Source organism: Acipenser ruthenus, chromosome 1 (assembly GCF_902713425.1).
Source record: "Acipenser ruthenus chromosome 1, fAciRut3.2 maternal haplotype, whole genome shotgun sequence".
Taxonomy (NCBI): Eukaryota; Metazoa; Chordata; class Actinopteri; order Acipenseriformes; family Acipenseridae; genus Acipenser; species Acipenser ruthenus.
Window position 1 is genome coordinate 98,111,714 of NC_081189.1, and position 25,277 is coordinate 98,136,990.

Consider the following 25,277-nt stretch of genomic DNA (forward strand, 5'->3'; position numbering starts at 1 on the left):
TTATGGGATTTTTGTCACTGGTAAACAGCTCAGCTGTCTGTCTGTCTGTCTGGCTCAGGGATGCCTGCACGTCACTGTCCGGGGATGCCTGCACATCACCGCCCGGGGATGCCTGCTCATCATTGCCTGGAGATTTGTTGTTACTACAAGCAGCAGTTTCTCTGAAGGGTGTTTTGTTTCCTGAGGCCAAGGGGAGGGAGCCACCGGCTACAGAGAAGGTGGGGGGGGGGGGGGGGGGTTGGGGGGTGGTAAAGACCACCTCCACCCATAACTGTTTCACTGCTGGAGTCTAGCAGTGCCGCTGCCACTACCGGAGTGTCCCATGCTGAGGGCAGCATTACTGCTGCCAATGCCACTGCCACGACTGGAGGAGCCAGCATCCGCTGACAGCATTTCCTTTGTTGGAGGAGCCAGCATGGTCACTATCAGCATTTCAGCTGTCAGCGGCACCCCTAGTAGCACTGCCACTGCTGCCAGTGTTGTCATTGAAGGAGGACCTCACACTGTGGCCACCACCCATAAACCATTTTTTGCCTCTGTTTCTGGGTAGGAACTGCGAAAGAAACTTTTGGGACTTTAAGGGGGGAGGTGGCCGTGGAATCGCCGGGTGTGCTTTGTACAAGGCGGGTGGGATATGTGGCAGAGACTGTAAATAGTGTTGGTGTTTTGTTTGTGTTTTGGTGGTGGTTGGCAGGGATGGGGTTAATTCCTGTCCCTGCCAAAAACATGAGAGAATGTGGCTGCTCCAAATAGAATAATTGGTGATAATTGGGAGCAATCACATTCTATAAAAGGAGAGCTCAAAGCTCTATTTAGAAAGAGACTACCAGGGAGCTAGAACTGCAGGGAAGGTACAGTGTGTTGGATTAATTTATGGTTTTTTGTGATCGGTAAACAGCTTAGCTGTCGGTATAGTTTAGTTCTGAAATGTTTAGTTAGCACACCTGGAAGAAGTTAGGTTTTGGTTTATTTGATTTGATTTTTAAAACAGATCCAGGCCTGCCCTGTTTAAAAAAAAAAAAACAAAAAAAAAAACTGTGCTTGTTGGAGTGCTGTTCTTTTACACAAAGACAACTGAAGATGGTCCTGCATGTGGCAAGCTCAACCCAGTTTGTCACAATGTATATTAGTCCTACTGGCCAGTACAGTATTTATCAGTAGTGCACTGCATACAAGTATCACATTTTTTTTTTGTTTAGCTGTAGCACCTTGCCTAGCCCATAACATAGTTTTAGGGTACACTGTACTTGATCTGTGATGTCTGGAAGAGTGTGGAGCTGGTTTAGTATTTTGATTGTGTAACTATACCAAATTAATTTGGGCATTTAATTGCCTATTTTTATGTCTTAAGAAAAACAAAGAACTTGGAGTGTGGTGGAATTGTTTTATAAGTTTCCTTTTATTGTCTGATTTACTTATTCATCCTGAAATGCTTATTTTTCCATTTTAAAGCTCAGTAAATGTACTTGATTTAATACCGTGGTGAAGTGTTTAATTTGGTTTTTGAAGACGGGATATATGGGTATATATTGAAATGTTCTAGCTGTTGTGATTCAGTATTCAGTTACCCCACACCAGCTAGGTGGAGGTATTGCACACTTTAAAATTATTCAGCCCCTGGGATTCTGGAAGATGAGGCCTGAACCGGTATTCACCCATTTGGATCAAGAAATCCAGACTCTCCTCCTGTGGTATAAATTAAACAGTTGTGCATTCACACTTATCATATTCTGTACTGTGGAGAGGGCGCTACATATAATTGACATATAATGTGATAAAATAAGTGCTTCTCGAGTGATCAGAGGTTTATTGTTTGATTTAGGGCCTGGTTAACAAATACCTGATATTTGTTAAGCCTGGATAATGTCAATGATTTGAGACGGGAGATAACGGTGAGAGCCATTGACTTACTATTTGATGTACTGATAAATATCATTGCTCTAGTTACCATAGTCAGACAACAATTCCCAGCTCCTCCGCGCAGGGTTAAACATTTAGCATGTTGGCTTGTGATTTTACAAATCTGCCAAATGAAATCCCCTATTAGAGTGCAATGAGATTGTCATGGCTGTGAAGAGCAACATTCTTTTCAGACAGAACATCTGCCATGCCTTGGAAGTATGTCTCTTGCTCTGGTTTGTGGTTTAAGCCCATATGAGAAAAAAGTGCCACGAAGTGAGGTGCATGTGGTACACCTCAGGGAGCCTCTAGGAATTTAACAGGTTCCGTGATAATTCAAATCCAATATGATTCTCTAAAACAGACGTTCCCAGCTAGTGTGCTGCCAGGGCTGCTCAAGTGTGCCGCGAAATTTCAGAGGCCAACGGTATAATACCAAGTCAAGGCTACTGAAAAGTAAACAAGCTGTATTCAGTTAAACTTTATTTAAGCAAGTCTAAAAAATGATTACAAATATATTAAAAGCTGTTCAAATGTCATAAAAGTGACTGTTTTAAAAGGTACCAAAAAAGTACTGTACCTTATTTCTGTTTCCAGCAAAGAACTCTAAACTCGTCAACATAATACCGCTTCAATGCCGGACTAACCATATTACGTTTTGCGTGGTTGCCCATGGCAACCCGAGTCAGCACACGGGGTGATTTTTGGGTGTGTTTGTAAATTCAATTTGATGCTCTGAAAGAGCGTCCGAGAAATCTCTTCTAAAAATACATTTCTAAAACTGCATTCTTGAAAAATACGTAATTTTAATTTTGAGTTTACTGAAAATAATAATAATGTTACATGTTACTGCCTGTTTAGGGTAATCGGTTATTAAATATACCATACAGTATAATTGTATTTATGTAATTTATATATATATATATATATTTTTTAATCTTGTTGATAGCCGCGTCAGGCTGGACAGTGCTTCTACCACTGAGGTTGGCCCCCTGGAGCCCACCCCCTCAACTGCATTTGAGGTATGAACACCCAAAAATTCTGGCCACCAGCCGCCACTGGGAAACGCATAATAATGTTTTTGTGTAAAAGAGAAAAAAAAGCACAATCTCATAAATGCATCACTGTATTACAGACTTAATAAAAGTGCAAATGCAATGAAAGTCAAACATAACTATAACTATTTAAGAACACAGTATATACAGTTCTGGCAATGTCTAAGTCAGATTGGCAGATTTTACCTGAATTGAAGTCAAAGTAGATGCCACAGTCAGAGGTGAAAGTAACTTTAATTTCTTACCTGTGTAGTGGTACTCGACACACTGCGCTTGCTCACGTATGCCTAAACAACTTCTGCTAAGAAAGCAGGGAAGCGCCCATTCAAATATGGTACGTTATGCTGTTTTCAGTCTTTTACATTTTTTTATTGAACTTTATCATATTTTCCAGTCTTTCATGTCGTTTTTAATGTAATTTATCATTTTTCCACCACTAAGAAAATAGTATACAAATATTTCATATGCAGTACATTGGGTCTTGTACATTTTCTTTTGTTTCGGTGGACTTCCCGTGAATTGTTTTCTCTTTTTAGAGAAATTAATTGTCTGTTGCCAGTTTGCAAAAAAATAATGTATATTCAATGGTAAATGTACCTCTTTAAATAATAGGAAAATACTCATCAGATCACAATTGATTGCACATGTACTAAAATATGACAGCGCACAACTTGCAATCGGACATCGTACCACTTTCTGCCATTACATGAGTCAAGTTGTGGTATGCATACCACATTCTGATGATGTACCACTTTCTAACACTACACCGGCTCTAGAGTCCAGATCACGGCTTCTATCAAATGGAAAAACAACGTCTACAAACTTGAACTTAAAGCTTATCTATAAACTTCAGGTACATTCAAACAGTATTCCAAGTCCAAAAGAAAAGGTCATGACAGAGAAGTTGAAAGGCATGCGAATAGAATAATCTAGCTAGAAAAAATAAATCAAATAATTTTTTGTATATTTATTTTATTATTTGTGCCTTTTACTGAGGGATATCATACACCATCTGTTAGGTAAACTGTTCCCCCACTATTACCACTAGTTGAATGAAAATTGATTTGAGTTTGTTTCAAGGACTCTGACTTTAAGTCAAGGACTCGTGACTCAGACTCGAGGTTTGAGGACTCAACTACAAGTCTGTAATACAAAACAAATATTCTTTCATTTAATCATGTTGAAAACATCATGATTATTAGCAAAAAACACAAGAAAATCATTACTTTGATTCTATTTCAATTTTAACAGAACAATGTTACTCCTGGTTAGGAATATGAATTATATTATTGGCTGTCTTTTCAATAAAACTATTCAATCCAGTCTATTCTTGAAGGCTCCAATAGCCTCTGCTTCAACAACTCTGTCCGGCAGCCGGTTCACCACACTTTCCGTGAAAAAGCTCCTTCTCCCCTCGGTTCTGACCCTTCAGCTTCCACCCATGGCCCCTGGTTCTGCTCTCTGTGACCTGTGAAGAATAATTCTCAGCAGTTATAAAGTAAACCCCTTGACATTTTTTTTTTAATGTCGCCTAAGTCGCCTCTGGCTCTCCTCCGTTCTAGGCTATACAGATTCAGCTCTTTCAGTCTATCTTCATATGACATACTATGGCAAAGTGGTTTGCAGTGCTCAAGACAAACAACCAAGTACTGGTGAAATGATGAAGTTTATTTATAATACAAATGTCACTTGACAACATCAGTAATAAAGGAGGACTGGCAATACACAATGTGGTTATTTCACTGAGCAATACACAACGATGTTCATTGCTCAGTGAAATAACCACAGGGTTCAGTCCCAAAATAATAAACACAGTATGAACACACACAGAACACAAACACGATCACAAGTCCAGAGTGAGTACTGAAGTGCAAGTGGTGAAATACAATTTATTAGTGAACACGAGTGCAGTGAAGTCTGGGTTGGGTGTTGGCCTTAAGCGACTGCACCCGGATTGTGTTGGCCATCTATCAAGAACAAACAGAAACAGTTAGACTGACAAACAAAACACGATAACACTCACGATTATTAATTACATCCGTTGTCCCACGGGTCCTTTCAGTAACCAACCAAAGGAACAGATGGCTGGTCCACTTCCCCTAAATACCCTCAGTCACGCCCTCTTTTGGTGGCGCGGCCAATCACGTGTCCTCCAATCCGTGACTGACACATCGCCTACCGCATTAAGGCGATGACTTCTGGTATCGTGGCCCTGCCCCCTTCCTGGATGGCTGGCTTCCGACTGACCCTGGAATGAACTGCCAAACCAACCATTACGGGGCGCTCTGCTCTGGTTATACCGTGCCCTCACAGGTCAGGAGGGAGATTGTTGTCTAGGATTAATTCGCTCTCTGTCACACATACCCTTCAATCCTGGAATTCATCATGTTGCTCTTCTCTGTACTCTCTCCAATGCCTCAATGTCTTTATTATGAAATAACATGGATAATAATAATAATAATAATAATAATAATAGTTGCGCTTTAAAATACTTAAAGTTAATAAACAAAAAGGATCAAAGAAGGAATTTGTAAAGAAACATAATTGAGATTGCAGAAAGAGTACTTGGAACTGCAAACACAAGTCAAAAAGGAAGTTAGAAAGGCCAAGAGAGAGATAGAAATCAATATTGCTAAGGGGGCTAAAACCAATTCCAAAATATTTTTCCAATATTATAACAGCAAGAGAACATTCAAAGAGGAGGTTAAATGTCTAAGGGACACAAATGGCAAAATCATAGATGAAGAAAAAAAAATAGCAAATATATTAAATGATTACTTTTCACAGGTTTTTACAAAGGAGGACACGGACAACATGCCCGACATGTCGACCTGTTCCTATCCAATTTTAAATAACTTTAGTGTTAAAGGGACTAGGAGCTCTTAAAATAAACAAATCCCCTGGGCCAGATGAGATCCTCCCAATAGTACTCAAAGAAATGAAAGAAGTTATTTACAAACCGCTAACCAAGATCATGCAACAGTCTCTTGACACAGGGGTTGTACCGACAGACTGGAAAATAGCAAACGTAATACCGATCCACAAAAAGGGAGACAAAACCGAACCAGGTAACTACAGACCAATAAGCCTGACTTCTATTATATGTAAACTTATGGAAACTATAATAAGATCCAAAATGGAAAATTACCTATATGGTAACAATATCCTGGGAGACAGTCAGCATGGTTTTAGGAAAGGGACATCGTGTCAAACTAACCTACTTGACTTTTTTGAGGATGCAACATTGAAAATGGATAATTGCAAAGCATACGACATGGTTTATTTAGATTTCCAGAAAGCTTTTGAAAAAGTCCCGCATAAAAGATTAATTCTCAAACTGAACGCAGTAGGGATTCAAGGAAATACATGGATTAGGGAGTGGTTAACATGTAGAAAACAGAAAGTACTGATTAGAGGAGAAACCTCAAAATGGAGTGAGGTAACCAGTGGTGTACCACAGGGATCAGTATTAGGTCCTCTGCTATTCCTAATCTACATTAATGATTTAGACTCTGATATAGTAAGCAAACTCGTTAAATTTGCAGACGACACAAAAATAGGAGGAGTGGCAGACACTGTTGAAGCAGCAAAGGTCATTCAAAATGATCTAGACAGCATTCAAAATTGGGCAGACACATGGCAAATGAAATTTAATAGAGAAAAGTGTAAAGTATTGCATGCGGGCAATAAAAATGTGCATTATAAATATCATATGGGAGATACTGAAATTGAAGAAGGGAACTATGAAAAAGACCTAGGAGTTTATGTTGACTCAGAAATGTCTTCATCTAGACAATGTGGGGAAGCTATAAAAAAAGGCCAACAAGATGCTCGGATATATTGTGAGGTGTGTTGAATTTAAATCAAGGGAAGTAATGTTAAAACTTTACAATGCATTAGTAAGACCTCACCTAGAATATTGTGTTCAGTTCTTGTCACCTCGTTACAAAAAGGATATTGCTGCTCTAGAAAGAGTGCAAAGAAGAGCAACCAGAATTATCCCGGGTTTAAAAGGCATGTCGTATGCAGACAGGCTAAAAGAATTGAATCTATTCAGTCTTGAACAAAGAAGACTACGCGGCGATCTGATTCAAACATTCAAAATCCTAAAAGGTATAGACAATGTCGACCCAGGGGACGACTTTGACCTGAAAAAAGAAACAAGGACCAGGGGTCACAAATGGAGATTAGATAAAGGGGCATTCAGAACAGAAAATAGGAGGCACTTTTACACAGAGAATTATGAGGGTCTGGAACCAACTCCCCAGTAATGTTGTTGAAGCTGACACCCTGGGATCCTTCAAGAAGCTGCTTGATGAGATTCTGGGATCAATAAGCTACTAACAACCAAACGAGCAAGATGGGCTGAATGGCCTCCTCTCGTTTGTAAACTTTCTTATGTTCTTATATATAAATGTATAACAATAAAACAATTTTGTTGAAAATATGAGTTCAACTATACTACTATTTTCCAGCTGTCTGCTGACAGCTGCAGATGTACCAGGCTTCAAATCAGACTACTACTACTGGTACCACAAAGAAAAAGAGTACAACTGTACAATTACTACTAATACATGATAAAAATAAACTGTTGGATATAAGGATGTTCAGTAACTCTGATTTATTTTACAAGTCCAACCTTTATTTTACAAGGGAGTTGCCACAGATGCGGGAACCACCACCCCCTGCTGGATCTCTCCACTGCCAATCGGCTGCTGCTTCCGAAGGACCTGAGACAGGAGAGCAGGGAAAAGAAAAAGGGCCGTCAGGAACTGACACACAGGTAAGTAAACTACACCTTCCACCTAAAGGTTCTGGTCACTTCCCTTCGACCGGTCTCTAACCCCGTGTTTCTCTCTCCTCTCTCTCTCACCACGCTCCCTGGACCTCGCCCCGATTCCATCTGCCACCACCAGACCCGACCTGGAAGCTGGACTCCAGACCTAAAGGCAAGGTAGGTGAACCACTGGAGGCCTCAAGCACACTAACAGGGGTGCAGGGGGCCAGCCAGTACAGGTAAGCAGTATAGACAAAACGATTAGCATGGAAATTGACAATTAAATTGTCCTTTCCCCTCTTCCAAAGATCAAGGAAAACGATTTGCCACCTATCAAGGATCCGCGGAGGGCCCCAAAACGTCCTGGACTAAACACTGGGACCCCAAGCAGTTACACCCATCCCTTGCTCCACCAAGGAGAACAAAACAAAAAAAAAGAAACAAGTGTCCAAAAAATAAATCGCTATTTGTTGTAAATCCAAAAAAATGTGTTTGTGAAATCCTTGAATGATAAAGTTATCACCCGCCAATAGTAGTGTATAGTAACTACACAAAAAAAGGAAAAAAACAAGTCAAAAAAATACAACCAACCACCCTATATTGTCCCGATACAACAAAAAGAAACAAGAAAAAAAGTTTTTTTGCCAAATTATCGTTTTTCCCAAAGTATTCCAAAACAGTAAACTTCCACAGTATATCTCCCCATGGCTGCGCTCTGCCTGCACACACTCCTCCTCACTCCTCACTCCTCACTCCTCACTCCTCACTCCTCACTCCTCACTCCTCACTCCTCACTCCTCACTCCTCACTCCCATGTTCCTCCTCTGCTTTTAAATCCAGCCCCTTATATAGTCCTGCCTGGACCGCCATTGGCTGTGGCGCTGACCAGGCGGGACTTCAGTTGCTGGAGCAAAGTACTCAACCCCGCAGTCAGCCACACATAAAACCAACTGGGGGTTGAGATGAGCAGATTCCAGAAAAAATAAAAACAATCCACAAAAACCCATTAAAATTCGTCACTTGTGACACATATACCCCATGTCCACTGATACAAGTGGATCAATGAGGGCCCCTGGTTTGGTGTTTGGGTGAAAATGGGACTAATGAGGTTTTTTTTTTTTTTTTTTTGCAGTGGATTTAAAGCCGCTCGCTGTTGGAATGTCAATCTGTCTAAACCTATTCAACTCATTACTGAAGTCAATTAGCTGGTGTTTTCATTTCAAAAAAGTGTTTGTTAATAGTATCGGAGCAGATGAGATATTATTGGCCAACTACCGCAGTTCTGGGTACACAGCAAGACAAAGAGATCCCTGCTGTGATGCCGAAGACTGGAACTAAACCAGTACAGGTTAATTTATTAGAATATACAAAACAAGTTATTTGATGATCTCTATAAAGGATAGAGATCATCTGATTTGTTTTTGTATTATGATCTCACTAATATTATTCTATTGATATAATATATTATCATTTAAAGGAAATATGTATTTAAGTGAATGATTGGGACTGCTATCTGTTTTTGTAGATATAAATTGAGGAGGACATGGAAGAAGAGCTTCTTCAAACTGTTAAACCTCTACAACTATAAGAAAGTACTGTACGTCTGCTGTACATGGGATGGCCAGTGGGGTAACCTAATGCTGGTTTGAGGTGGGTTTTCAGAAAATAACATCAATGTTTTTTTCCCCCTTCTTACCTTTTACAATTAAAAGGGATTTTAGTACAAACTACAGTTGGACTGATATCTGTGGGTTCGATGGTGCTGCACTAATTATGTTTGATGAGATTAATGTACTGTGCAATACCCATATTATAGAGAGTTAAAGTTTTTTCTATTTAAATAAGTTCCTGTTGATTTGTGTGTTTCTATTAAACTGAGTATTTATCGGTTTGCCATGTTCATACAAATACAGCTTTTTTAACTTATTTATTTTTAACACTTTTTTTAAATGTGCAACACTGTGCAATTGGAAGTATACAGTGGTGGGAATGTTGTAACATAGCCACACATCTAGACAATTAAAAATAACAACTTTTGAAATTTGAAAATAAATGTGATTTTAATGTCGTAAACCCTATTAGTCACTAAGCTGTTTTTTTGTTTTTAGTATGCAGCAATATGTAGGTTTTAATTAATGAAAAACACTTTTATATATGTACAGGGCATGCAGTGGATATTATACTGTTGTTTATTTTAATAAAGCATTACTGAAAGGATTTGTCTTAACTTGCTGATATCTGACAGGTATTTATTCTTATTGTATGGACTTGACAATATTTGTTTTTATGCCTTACAGTGAATTTGATACAACTTAATATTGTGCAACATTGCTTTGTGTTTGTAGCGAAGGGATTTTACTGCCAGCACCCCATGCTATTATGCATTAGCACATAAGTGGCAGAACTGCCAGAATGGTATCCGAGATGATACTGAAACTGTTTTGTGGTTTCTGAAAACATTGCTTATGGTGAAACTTGTAAGACGGCATGCATCATGTTCCACCAATTAGAGGTAGAGAGTTAGATTGCTTTCATTTGTTAACATTTGTCAAAAGAACAGTCCTTAAAAATGAAGTCTGTATGGATATTAAATATCATTGTTAACAAATGTATTCTTGGTGTTGTTTAGATTCCCTTTATCTGTTTAAGTCACCACACCCTTTAAAACTAAAGATTTAAAGCAATCTTCAGTAGAACTCTGAGAATCCTGTCTAAGGTACATCTGGTACACCAGAATATAACCAATCACCTGCTCCCCTGCAACACTCGTCCCTGGTATTTCTTATAGATGCATGTCTTTTACCCACTAGAGGCAGGGTGTTGCAGGGGAACAGGCTAACTGTTGCACTGGTGTACCTGTTGTACTGGAAGGTTATACATGATTGAAGCCAAATGGGTGCTTTTTAAAGTATTAAAGTCAACAGGACTTAACTGAAAGAGAAACTGATACAAAGTGATACCCATAACAAGTGTACGTTTTATTTAGAGGCAGCTTAAGCCATGTAAGTGTCTATTATGCTGCGTTTACACTGCCAACTTGGACCTAAGCCGACTGAGGTCCAACTGATCGCGGAGATTCTTATCATTTTCACGTAGCGTTTACACTGCGGTTGCGCCGTGCCGGTTTAGTTCCGAATGCGCGCACATACCTTCTAAATTACAATACGTGCTCGGTGATGTCATAACGACCACTGAAGGGATGACGAGTTTCCCCTCCCCAAACCACAAAAGCAGAAGAGACAGAGTGGTATTACAAACAGACAACACAGTGTTGTGTTCATATTGCGGGGACTCATATTAAAATATATATATATATATATATATATATATATATATATATATTAAGTAAATTTGCTGTTTATTATTGTAATAATAAAAAAACTTTTGTTTTCAAAATAACTCTTCTGTTTCTTCACCAATATTTATATATGTATATATATATACATAATTGTATGATGCATAAGTCCTTTATTTTTAGTTAAAATAGGCTAAGCAGTCACAGGAATACCGATAATAATAATAATACTGTATACAATTGCAGTTAACAAAATTTATTTTTTCAAATTAGCCTTGTTACAAATACTACTACTGAAAATGAATAAAGAATAATTTGTTATATAAGTACAGTATCTAAATTTTTTGTAATTATTCAAAACATTGTTTCTTTAAAAAAAAAAAAAAAACAGGGACAGCAAATTATTAAAACAATCTTTATTTGGATTTGAGTTTCGCCCCAGCTCTGCTTTCTTGCTCCCCCCAGTTCACGCCGCGGTTGTCAGAAAATGAACAAACAAACATTTGTGGGAAAGAAAAAAAAAAACCCTGTTCAGTGATTTCAAGCTAATTGTTGGTACAATCAAAATATTTATTTAAATAACAATAAAAAACCAACAAAAAGACCGTGTGTTAAAGCGTGTTGGAAACAAAACCAATAACTAAGTGATTTGCAATAAAATAACTGGGGGAAAACACAATCCAGGATAGTTTTTGTATAAAATTATTTTTGATAGCATTTTTTTTTTTTTTTTTAATTCTCATCGATATACACAAATATTACACTTTTATTTCTTTGACGTCCACCGGCATCTGCACCTGTTCAACAAAGCAAAAGAGTTAGCGTCAAAAGTTTAAATAGCCCATTGTAATAAGAAAACGTATATATTTACTAATACTCCCCAATATAAACAGTTAATAAATTCAAATATTCAGGACACTTGTATCTCAAGTCGTTCTTCTCTTTTTGTGACGCTGCAACGGTACTGCAGCTTCTTCCTGTTTAGATTCCGTGGGGGAGGAACCTAGCGGCACTCACGTCATGCGTGAGACGTTCTAAAGTCGGGTGAGTTTACACTGCCTTTTGGACAGACTTAAGCTGGCGCTGGGACATGTCTTTAGTTGGCCATTTTATTGGACAGCTGAGAGTCGGCCATGTGCGTTTACCCTATAGAAGAAAGACCTGAGACGACCCAAAGCCGTCCTAAAAACGGCCATTAATGTAAACGCACCATTAATGACCCTGCAAAGATGACACTCTTAGTCGTCAAGATAAGCTGTGCTATCAATACTTGCATAAACTAGGAAGCAACAATAGAAGATGGAATTGGAGAAACACTTCCCTATTTCTAGAAGCAAAAAGGACTTGAAAGAATGGATCTGAACTAGTTTCAGAGACAAGGGGAATCAAATCTAATTTAGGGTCCAAGAATTTCTCACTTGTAAAACATCAATTAAACATAGCATAACAAAATAATAGAACAAACGATAAATTACGGACAACAACTTGTCCAGCAGACAGGTGGTTTCCAGGAAATGGTCATCAGTAGCTCAGCAAGTCAGGCAGTGTTAAAGAGTACTTGGATAACTTGCAATTAAAATCAATGTTGTGAACTTTACAGGACCGATTCAAAGGTTTACCTTATAGAAGAGGACTGTGTCGTACACAAATTATTATTAAGCTATCACGGTTTTATCATGATTAACCAATAGTTCCCTATGCCTTCGACATGCTTGGTTATGCAATCATGAGAAGAACATTAATTAAACGAGCAGAACCGGGTATAACTCCGGCAAACAAAGTTACTGAGAATAATAATTTAATTACTCCTTCCTGCAACTTAATTGTCATGTTAGTATCATACAATTGCAGTTGCTTTATATCTGTAAGAAAATTTGCCTTTTTTTACAGGCTTAAAACTAAGGCACTTTTAAGTTAATTACATTCGTTAATGAATTGACAAATGTAATTGTAGAGGCAAGTGAGTAGATTAGTGACATCTGCTGGAAGAGCTGTGTTATGCTGAAATGTATGATCTCTAGGCAGGAGATTTCAAACAATGCATATGCGAGCAGGAGAATGATGGGAAATGTAGTTCTGAGAGGTCCATGCGGGTACATGTGAAGCCATCTTGAGGTAGGGAATGCAATTTAAAAGTTTAAAAAAGTGGTCACAATGTAAAAAAAAAAAAGTTTTTTTACATACACCGTTTACATACAACTTGCTACAACTGTTTACATACACCGTACATAAACAGTTGTAGCAACACATGGGAACATGTAACACAATAAAATAAAAAGGTCCTTATGTACCCTTTAAGAGACCAAGCAATAGGATCTGCTACAAGAGAAATGGGGTTTGTAATGTATTGCAGCTTTTGATTTCTCACAGACCTTGTCAGGGACATATCCACACATCCTCTTTCAGTTCTTTGCAAAGGGTTTTGTGGTTTAAAGAGGTCATTTACTGTAGAGACGGACAAAAGGGGTGCTTACCCCTTTAAGTTCCTGATTTAAAGAACACAGTAACAGGTCTTACTCAGCAGCTTCCTGTAAAGATTAGCACTTTATTGAACAAATTCCATATCAGCTTACAGCCTGCGGCCATTTCTTTGACAGCTATCACTAACACAAAACTATAACTACAGGGCTAAGCGGGAACCAAAAACCCTTCCTATAAGAGTATTGCCTAATTCTTGAATATTCTCTGGCAATCAGGGTTAACTGACAAACAACAAGATGTAATATTTGTTGACTAACTGGAACCTTGTATTGCTGTGTAACCCTTTTACAGTGGCACATATTGACATTGTTTGACAGTGTTGGCTGTTCCAGGTTATTAGTTATTGTGAATGTCATTTTTTTTTGTTTCATTGGGTTGTTTTGCTAACGTGTAAGGTTAAGCACATGGCTTTTCTATGTGCAGTGGTATTCACCACCAAGCCATTCCTGACATCAACACCCTGCCCTATTTAAATGGATAAGCTGGTCATACTTTAGTGTTTCTGACAATTAATAAACAAACCCCATGGCGCCTCCAGAGCCTGCTCCTTCTCCTCCCTTGCCCCCTTAGTGGTGGAACGACCTACCCACGGATATCAGGACTGCTCAGTCCCTGACCACTTTCCGGCACTTCCTCAGGACACACCTGTTCAGACAGCATCTGTAAACCTCACAACTCTCGACTATACTGGACTATATGGCACCCAATGGTACCAGTACTTGCATCAGCTTGTACTTGCACTGAACTGCTCCATACCTTACCGTATTCAACCACTGCTCCTAACTATAACTACTTACTGTATTTTGTATTTGATTTTACTCTTATAGGTATCTGTACTCACGTTTTTTGTAATTGCTCTTATTTGAAATCATTCTTATCCATTGATCATACTTACTATGTGTTCTTACTGGACTTTACTCATATAAGCAAATATTTACTATAAGTTTTAGCTGCTCTTAGTCGAACTCGCTCTTACTTATAATTTACTGTATTCTTTATTTTGCTCTTACTTGAATTTGATCTTATTGTACTTTCATAACTGCTCTTACCTGTATTATAATATTCTGTAATGTGATATTTTATACTGTGATAACTTCTAATGTGATATTTTATAATGCAATACTTTGTACTGTGATATTTTGTAACAATTGTAAGTCACACTGGATAATGGTGTCTGCTAAGAAATAATAAATAATAATAGAAAAATAATATTATGTCCTTTTCCTGATTCAGCTCATGTTGAAGGACAAGTTTCATTGTCTTCTGATACTGTGTCATCTGCATCAGATACAGCTTGCAGTGAAGGAACAAAACTGTGGTCCTCATCTTCATTGTCACTGATTTCTAGATATGAATCATGGCTGCTTATTTATGATTCCAACATGTCTTCAGCTGTCAGGCCTGAACTGTAAATCAATGAAAAGCACCAAAAAGAGGGACAGGAACTCAAATGTAAAAAATAAAACAAAGCAAAAAAAAATATTTACTATAAATACATAAATACATTAATAAAGTAAAAAAAACACCAATTAATAATTTGTATTTAATACAAAAAAAAAAATCCAATTAAATTATCTGAAATTAGTACTGTTATCTATTTTGATGGATGGTTTTAAAAAACAAAAATATTCCAGTCAAAAGTATCAAAACTAATCATAAGATATTCATTCATGTTTGGTAACTTTTAATTAAAACGATTAAAAGAAAATCATACCTTTACTTTTTTGATTTTTCACGAGCCTGGAAACAGCCATCTTTCGTCTGTAAAAATATATATTGTACCAAAAGCTGCCACATAAAGTTTCAACAAAGTCCCATAAAGTTTCAATGTATTCTTGGTTTCAGCACCCAAAAACCTTTAGGATTTATACTGAAAATCCATACATCTATTTAAATGTATACAGGGACCGAGGAGGATATGTACAGTATCTAATTAGGACTCATTTTTTTAGATGCGAGAAAGCTTATTTGACAGGGAAATATAACTCTTAATGAGCACCATGTTATATGAACTTTAATATTGAATCTTGTTTTGTAACAAGAGACCTTGTCTCATCTATTCCTGTTACTCAGCCTGTAGCAGTTCTTCTGTGAAAAGGGCATCCTGCCCTGGAACATGTTCTCAGCATACCAGCAGGTGCATCTCCAACTCCAGCATTATTTAAATAAGCAACTATGCCAGCAGTACAGACTCAAGAGGAAAAATTAACACTAGGACTGCTGGGGGCAATTCACATTACAAATGGATTAGAATTATGAAAAATGACCTTAAAATGGACGAAATTGTACATGTGGACCTACATAGGATTTGATACAAATATAAAATAAAAAATATGGCAATAGACAAGTACACAGTAGCAAATATACAGTACTTTATGGGTGTTCCATTAAGGGTGAAACAACTTCTATTGTAAATATTTCGTTTTTGGACATCACATATAGGCAAAATTCCCTTCCTATAGACTCTTGTCCTTTATCTGTCTATTTATTTGATTTAATTTAGTGTTGTATATTTTTTCTTTATCCTGAATGATTGCTGATCACCCAATTTAACAATTAATAAAACAATATAGAATCGGACAAGAACACAGCAGGTATGCATTTTCAGGTTTTAAGGTGCAGTATCTGGGCTTGCTTCACAAATCCACTGAGCAACCTATATGGATAACCTTGCTAAAGGACCAGGATTAGATACATTAAGCTTACTGTGCCTTTTAATGGGATAGTAGTGACCATTAACATTACTGTTTTTATTGCTGCCTTGCCAGTGGTAATGGTTTTATTGTGGTCACTACCTTTAAAAAGTCTATTGTAAACGTGTTTACACAGTTCTTAAAGCTTTGGTTGTCTAATACGGCCTTATTAAAGGTGTGAAATCCATTTTTCTACTATCCTTATAACACTACCACTGGTGCTCATATCTTTGCAGACAGGCAGATGTTTCAAATACAGCACTCTGCTGTAGATTGTAAAGCGTTTTATTAATGTGTTTTTACTGAACTTCAGTACTATATGAACCACTATACAAGTAATTGAGGTTTATGTTATTTGTGATCCCAACCTTAAAGAGTTCCAAAAAAACAGAATTACACATTTAACATACCTGTAATTTTTCTTTTCATTGTTAACATTGTGAAAACCTTTTACACTTATAACTTTAAAGTATGTTTCAAAACTCTTTTCAAAATGGTCACCCAGTAACTAGCAGTATTATTATATGTACTAGTGCTATTACAGCAACACGTATGGAATATCTGTAACAAAGTTCATAATATATATTTTTAATGCTATTAGCATGACATTACTTGATACTGGGTCAAACTTAAACAGCATTCCATGTTAATCTTCTTTCTGAGCATGTACCGACAGACAGAGATATTTTTAATAAACAATTAACTTTTTACTTAATGTACTGCCTTGGTGAGGACTGGATCTGCCATTTATGTACACCTTTTATTTATTTTAACCAATTATTTATAAAGTATTATGTTGTACGTCCCTTTGTATCCCATTGATTTCAGGTCATACATACAGCTGTCCAACCATTTTAGCCATAACAGCCATGCAGATGTGGGTTCTTAAAAAGACACAAATTGAAAGATTTTGAAAGACGCAGCTAAGACACTGTTTAAGTATTTTTTGTTCTTAACATGTTAGTTTTGTTGCTTTTTGACTGCACCTAACTAAAGACTACCATCTGTCCTTGAAGTCTTTTTAAACCCATAAACAGCCTTAAAGTTATTGGAGCTAATAAAATAACTCCACAAATTGCTATATAGCTCTTGAATGTGCAGTTTTAAAACTTACATTTTGCAAACATTTTCATCTGAAAGCATACCGTACTAAACAACTGTAGGCTGTAGGTTGTAGGAAGCAAAACAGTAACAGACTTCCTAAAACATGTGTTTCTTTCAACTACACAAGCTTACTGTCTTCCTCATATACTTATAATATTTTATCTGTAAAATATGCAGCTAAATTAGAAGTAAACTCACATATCAACTGTGACGTGAGGCTGGAATCACTAATCACTTTACCACAGTTTCTACAGTAGTTCCTAAAACACAAAGACATTTTACATCTTACAAATTCTGATATTTCCTGTTGAAACCCTCATAACCCTGATGGAATCCCTCCTGAACACAAGCAAAACTTCCTTGTGATTTTACTGCCCCAGGTTACTGTGCACAGACTTGTAGAAATGGATTCTGGCGTGGGGTTTACATTAGACAGAGCAAATTTGAAACACAGTGTCATAGAAGAAAAAGGAGTCATAACCACTGTTTTAAAATGAATCTTTTTAGCTTCAGAAACTTTTTTCTGTTTCTATAAAAAAAAATGAACAGCTGCTTCCTGGTACCTGTGCTACAGGTGACAGCACAGGAAGTGATTAGGTACCAGGAAGTGCTGTACTTGCAACGTTTAATTTGTAGTGTGGTTGACCAAGTACAACCAAGCTATTCATTTCCAGCTGGACAAGTTTCACCACTATGCCCACATGATACCACTGTAGTAGAGATTTCTATATAGTACTGCTGTAGAAAACATCTTGAGCCCTATTTTCAAGCGAGTGAAAAAGCAAATGTGACTGCTCCTTTCTGCAACTAACTTGTTCCTTGCATTATTAAAACTTTTGCAATTGTTTTTAGTTTTCCTCTGAACTTTAGACTCATAAGACATGGAATAGCAGTTTAATAAATGTAGTTTTCGGAGACACATCACTAGTTGGAACGCTTCATAATTTCCATACATTTTTTTTTTCTTCATATTTGCAAATAAACCAAATTTAGGCAGTCTTGACATCATGTGGATTAAGATAATTAAACATTAAGATATGGCGTGAAGAGGTCAGCATTAGAGTGGGGTTATCACAGTCATTTAAATAGAGCCCAATGCCTTATTTATTATTATTATTATTATTATTATTATTATTATTATTATTATTATTATTATTAGTTATTTCTTAGCAGACTCCCTTTTCCAGGGCGACTTACAGTCGTAAACAAAAATACATTTCAATAATTGAATACTGTATTGTTACATTCTGTTTTTTAAATAACTGAGTACTATTACAAGTTTTAAGATTCCTGAATACCTGCTGTTATAAGGATAACTTGATTCTTGATGTTGGCACCTTTTCTTTAACTCCAAAGATTTAGAACAGAGGACTGTATTATATTTCAAATCAGTCAATTGCTTATTTTTAGAATGCATTAAAGCCCTGTATTTTCTGAGAGAATGACAAACAGCTAAACACTGTAATTGACTGTACTGCATATACTGTACTTCATCAGCTCATGCTTTCTTAGGAGCTCATTGCTATGGCTTCTACAGTAAACATGTATGATAAAGTCAAAGGAAAGATACCAGGTTATTTTAGAAATAAATAATGTATTAGGCAGATCATCTTTAATTATGAGTTTAAGTAAATGCTTTGAAAATATAGCCTCTGATGTCATTGGATTACCACATTTTTGTTTCAAAACAGCATGCTTGGAGTTGGTCTATACTGACACAATAGCATTCCTCTAAATACAGTAATACTGACCATTCAAAAAGAGTGCATGTGCATTCAATAAACAGACAATGCACAATAGATACATGTTGGATATACTGTAAATCCAAGTCTACAAATGACAGAAAGGTTTAGATCAATATGTTAGCAATAAAAATTGTGTTCAACGATAAATATGGGCTGTTGTTTCTGTGTTTACTTTGCCCTGACATTAACAGCTTGCAAATAAGCATTTACTTCAAAAAAGAAAAATAACTTCCAGCACTATACATTTCTGAGCATAACTGTATTTTACATGACTTTTTTAATACAACTTTTAGATTGTTTTTTAAAACTACTTCTGTGATATGGAATATGAGAAGTTCCATTGCATCATAAAGCATAGCACAGACAGGAAACTTAACATAGTGCAATTATACATCCAGAGGCCGAAGGGCTGCGAGGCCTATCACAAAATGAGGTAAATACAGAAATAATATCTTATCATGCAATCCATACATTTTTATATTCATTTATTAATTAAGAATGGCTAAAAGTCAACAGCAAAGTACAAATCATTTATATACTTTATAATATGTGCTGTCATGGTTTCTATGGTGATAAATCATAGCAAGCTTTAAAAGCACCAAATAAAAAAATTAATAAAACATGTTTCAATGCCAGGCTGAAACTGCAGTTTGAACATTAAAGATTGCTTTAAAAATTTAAATCTGTCATATAATACTGTATTCCACAAATCCTGTACCATAAACATGTTTAAAAAAAATGAAGCCTGGTATTTAATACCATCTTACTCTATATTTTAATAATTTAGTTGCTAAACCACTGTACATAATATTTTCTGTACATTTTCAGATGGAAGATGTTCTTAACAAAATTGTTAATGTTTACTCTATGTTTAAAAATAGTTAAACTTTGCGGAAACACTCATAACATAAATTTCATACGCTTTCTTTTGCTTTTTTTCTGCCATTTTAGTGCTTAAAGAATAAAATAAAAATGAATAGTAAAGTGCAATCCATTTTATTCCGCTACCAAAATAATGACATATAGGGATAGATGTAAGTATAGGAGCAGTGCAAATAATTGTAGATGCAAAATTCAATATAATTTTAATGGATTAATGATGGCAAAGTGCAAATTTGATAGCTGATGCAGAACACCAGGTGAACACATGTGACATAGGACACATTTTTGGGGGTTTTGCACCCGCAAATCACTTTGCGAATATCCTTACATCTTTATTATTATTATTATTATTTATTTCTTAGCAGACGCCCTTATCCAGGGCGTCTTACAATCGTAAGCAAATACATTTCAAGTGTTACAACACAAGTAATACAATAAGAGCAAGAAGTACAATAACTTTTGTTCAAGCAAAGTACAAGTGTGACAAACCACAATTCAATAATACAGCAGATAATAGTGATAGTGACATTAGGATATGATTAAATAGTGATAGTTACATCAGGATATAATTAAATACAAAGTACTACATCTAACCCATAATATGCATTCAGATCAACGACCCATATAGAGTACAGGGGTGAAAATCGTTTTGAAAATTGGTGCTAAACTGTTTTGAAAGTTTAGAAAAACTAAAAAATGTAACATGTCTACTGGCGTCAGAATTTAATGTTGCTGGCACTGTATGAGGTACCCTGGCGCTAGAATCAAGCGCCATAGCGCAAAAATGCACCCCTGGAGTAACAGAACAAAGCATGTACAAGCCAGGGGTAATTCTGTTAGATTGAGGGTCATTGCTTTGCATGCAACCAAACAAACCCATGTCATCCTCTCTTCCACAACTCCATTTCTAATTCATATTGGAGGAAGGTTAACCTTATCACCATTACACAACTTCCTCTCAATGAATACCAGGGTGAGTCTAGATGAGTCTAGAATACTGAGGATCAACAGGTCTTTTCGCAGTTTATCGCTGGATTATTGTGAGAATGTTTTCAGTGATTTTAACACTATAGTTGCCCCTGTAGGAAAAAAAAAAGAAAATTTAATAAAAAGCTTAATTTACATTTTTAAAGATATGTAACCATTTGCATTTCTTTTGGTTACACTGCCCTCTGGTGACCCCCTGTACTCAGAATGAAATTCAACTTATACTGTTTAAAAACAGGAAAAGTGAAGTACCTTTTGCAAGTAATAATTAATTATAATTAAATAACAATAGGAAATCATACAGAACACAAAATAAGATATTAAACAAAACATTTCTATTGTAAAGCATCCCTTTAAAATACTGAATTTACATTAAGATACAAAAAAAGCAAAAAAATAAAAATAAAAAGGTCTGATGGTTAAACGAAGCTATTATTTAATGCTATGCAATGCCCCTGCCAAGTGTTGATGCTTAATTGTTAGCGGTGCTCCTGTACTTTTGATGAGAAATAATCCATGTTTCCTTCTGCTTTCAACACATAAATGCCCCCTCAAAAAAAGAAAACAAAACAAAACAAAAACAGAAATACAGGGTCGGCATTTCAGGGTCCATAAAAAATGAATCTGTCTTTTTTAAAAACACACACACATATGAACTGCACAAGTGTATTTAATTGTTATGAATACAATTAAGTTACAGACTGTTTGTAGCCAGTACATATCATCAACCTTTCTGTACATTTGTTTCAGTTTATGGTCAGACAGTCGGACTGAGATTGTGATTATGATATGATATTTATTTCCCAGGGCACCGTGGCAGTCCAAGATGTATTCATATGCACTATGACCTTTCTCATTGCTGACACTGCCAACCTTTGTGTTTGGCTTTTTCCATCAGTTAAACTGATCTTTGACAATCATTTGCATCCTCCCCCTGGGATCAAAGGAAGGTTATGTTGAGGCTGTTTTATGCATTGGTGAGACCACCTGTAGAATACTGGGATCTACTAAATTGATTAGTAATTTGCACACCGTCCTACCAAAAGATTTGGTATGGAAATAAGTAGCAGAATTATATATCATTCGATTTGGTACCAAGATAAATCAACTACTAGGAAACGGACAAGCACCGATGGCCAGACTGGTCTCCTCTCATTCTGAACTTTTCATATGACATAAATCATATAATCATGCATTTATAATTAGCTAGTTTCCTGCAAGTCTCTGACACAGGATGAAGAATTGATGCAGATGAATGTTTTTTTCATGAGTTTGTTTATTTGTAATACTAGAATACTAAATTATAAAGTGAGCAATGTATACAAGCAGGCAGAGGCTCCAGAAGACTGGCATCAAGATTCTAGAACTCTATCAGGGTAATGGGTGTTATTGCAATAACTGCTCAATATGAATGCTATTTGTCTTGAAGAGGGGTTCTATCCATTTCAAAGGGGCATGATGGATGGTGTCCTTCATCGTTGACCCTTCGTGGTCACACATAAGTTCAGATGTAGCCTTATAGCCAGTACTTCGTACCTCCACCTTTCAAGATATTTCCCCCTACTTCTGTGTCCTCTGTCATAGAAGATAAGTGCTGTAGCAGGGAAAGACTAAACATGTTAGTTCCTGGCATTATTTGGGAAATGTGTGAGTTCACCATTTTGAGAGCCAAAATAACGTAATAAGGCCTTCAATGTATCCTGCCTCTGGCAATTAATTTGTTACTGACTGTGGCAAAGTGCCCCGCCCCTGTGTGCATTTGTGTGTTCTGTGTATGTATGTATGCGTGCGTGTGTTAATGTTGGTGTATAGATTGGTACACGGGATATAAACGGGTCTGTGTTTCACGTGTGTTTAAAAAGTGTAGATTTGTATTTAGGCACGAGGAGAGCACAAATCACTTCACGTGCTGGTTAAATGTAATATGTGAGCACGGGGTTGCACAGAATTAATTCACGTGCTGGGATTCAAGTGAATAATTAATTTAGTAATTGAATCCCAGCACAACAGTGTATATAGAGACACGTAGCACTCAGTCGGGGGGGTGGGGTGTTCGGAAGAGGAGAACGGGTGAGAGAGAGAGCGCGGAGAGTTAAAATCATTAGAAGTAAAGCTAAGTGTTTGTTCTCACCGTGTTTGTTTGTCTCCGTGCACCGTTTGTTAAGTGTCAGTCGTTTTGTCTGTCTGTTTATTTTGGCGTCAAGTGCCGTGTCCAGTGTTTTTGTCTGTTTACAACCCTTTTATTTGTTAATAAACGCTGAGTGCAGCCATTGCACTCAGCTCATCACAACCACTGTCTCTGTATTCCTTCCTGCTTCCGGTCTGACGCCACCCACTCTGGCCGTCTTTGTGACACGTGGTGTCATCGTGGGATAGCCACGCCTCCAAGCGTCAGACCAGGAGGGGTCTGGATTAAAAAAAAAAAAAAAAAAAAAAGTCAATGGCAGAAGACGCCATCAAACTGCGGGGCTGGTTCCTAGAGAATGCTGGGCTGGAGGCCCAGTCTCTGCCCATAGTCGTCCGGGTCCTGTGGATGATGGACAGTGAGAGATGGGAGGCATATCAGCAGGAACACACCCCAAACACCTTGGAGGAGGGTGTGGAGTTTGTCCTCAACTACCTGGAGGCAACCATAAATGGAACAGCAGCCCAGGTAGCAGGACCACCAGCAGAGGAGTACCTGCTGTCCCCATCTCCACCAGCAGAGGGTGAGTACCTGCTGTCCCCATCTCCACCAGCAGAGGGTGAGTACCTGCTGTCCCCATCTCCACCAGCAGAGGGTGAATGCCTGCTGGTTTTGCCTCCACAGCCCAAGCGGGAGGAGCCTGAGCGTCCACAGCCCAAGCGGGAGGAGCCTGAGCGTCCACAGCCCAAGTGGGAGGAGCCTGAGCGTCCACAGCCCAAGTGGGAGGAGCCTGAGCGTCCACAGCCCAAGTGGGAGGAGCCCAAGCGGAAGGAGCCCGAATGTCCTACGCCTGAGTGGGAGGAGCCCGAATGTCCTACGCCTGAGTAGGAGGAGCCCGAACGTCCTACGCCTAAGTGGGAGGAGCCCGAACGTCCTACGCCTGAGTGGGAGGAGCCCGAACGTCCTACGCCTGAGTGGGAGGAGCCCGAACGTCCTACGCCTGAGTGGGAGGAGCCCGAACGTCCACAGCCCAACAGGGAGGAGTCGGGGCGTCCACAGCCCAACAGGGAGGAGTCGGGGCGTCCACAGCCCAACAGGGAGGAGTCGGGGCGTCCACAGCCCAACAGGGAGGAGTCGGGGCGTCCACAGCCCAACAGGGAGGAGTCGGTGCGTCCACAGCCCAAAGGGAGGCAAGTCGGGGCTTCCACAGCCCTGGGACCCAAGCCACCAGCAGAGGGAAAATGCCTGCTGGTTCAGCCCCAAGAGCCAGAAGGGGAGGAGTTACAGGCTCAACCCCCTGAAAATTTTTGGGGGGGAGAAGGGCAGGATGCTGGTGTCCCCCAGCAGCCTCTCGCTATGCTGCTGAAGGCAGCACGGCGTGCACATGCCCAGCCGCCACAGCAGAGGGAGCCAGCACCGCCAGGAGCAGAGGAGCTGGAGCTGCCTCTACCTCCACCACCTCCAGGAGCAGAGGAGCAGGAGCTGCCTCTGCCTCCACCACCTCCAGGAGCAGAGGAGCAGGAGCTGCCTCTGCCTCCGCCACCACCACCGCAAGGAGCAGAGGAGCAGGAGCTGCCTCTGCCTCCGCCACCACCACCGCAAGGAGCAGAGGAGCAGGAGCTGCCTCTGCCTCCGCCACCACCACCGCAAGGAGCAGAGGAGCAGGAGCTGCCTCTGCCTCCACCACCTCCAGGAGCAGAGGAGCAGGAGCTGCCTCTGCCTCCGCCACCACCACCGCAAGGAGCAGAGGAGCAGGAGCTGCCTCTGCCTCCGCCACCTCCAGGAGCAGAGGAGCAGGAGCTGCCTCTGCCTCCGCCACCACCACCGCAAGGAGCAGAGGAGCAGGAGCTGCCTCTGCCTCCACCACCACCAGGAGCAGAGGAGCTGGAGCTGCCTCTGCCTCCACCACCGCCAGGAGCAGAGGAGCTGGCGCTGCCTCTGCCTCCACCACCGCTTGGAGCAGAGGAGCAGGAGCTGCCTCTGCTGCCCGTACCTCCGCAGGGAGTACGGTGGCCGGAGCCCCAGAAAGGGGAGCTGCCGGCCACGAAGAAGGGGGAGGAGGTCTGGAGACCACTTTCCCCAGCAGCTTTTTCGCTGCAGGACGGGACCAACAGGCTGTCAGCCGTGCCACTACCGGCAGGGGTGCTGACAGCATTGCCAGCCAAGGGCCCACTGAAGCCTCCCTTCCCAGCCCGAGACTTTGTTCTGGACTGCTGGGTTTTTAAGGGGGGAGG

General features: G+C 39.0%; 1 long non-coding RNA gene across 1 annotated transcript; it reads left to right on the forward strand.

The window, feature by feature from the left end:
- Positions 1-3,230: 3,230 nt before the first annotated feature.
- On the forward strand, positions 3,231-8,143 carry LOC131697470 (uncharacterized). Its single transcript, XR_009307330.1, has 4 exons — positions 3,231-3,288; positions 7,608-7,737; positions 7,871-7,908; positions 8,040-8,143. It is a non-coding gene; the product is annotated as an uncharacterized LOC131697470 (long non-coding RNA).
- The last annotated feature ends 17,134 nt before the right edge of the window (positions 8,144-25,277 follow it).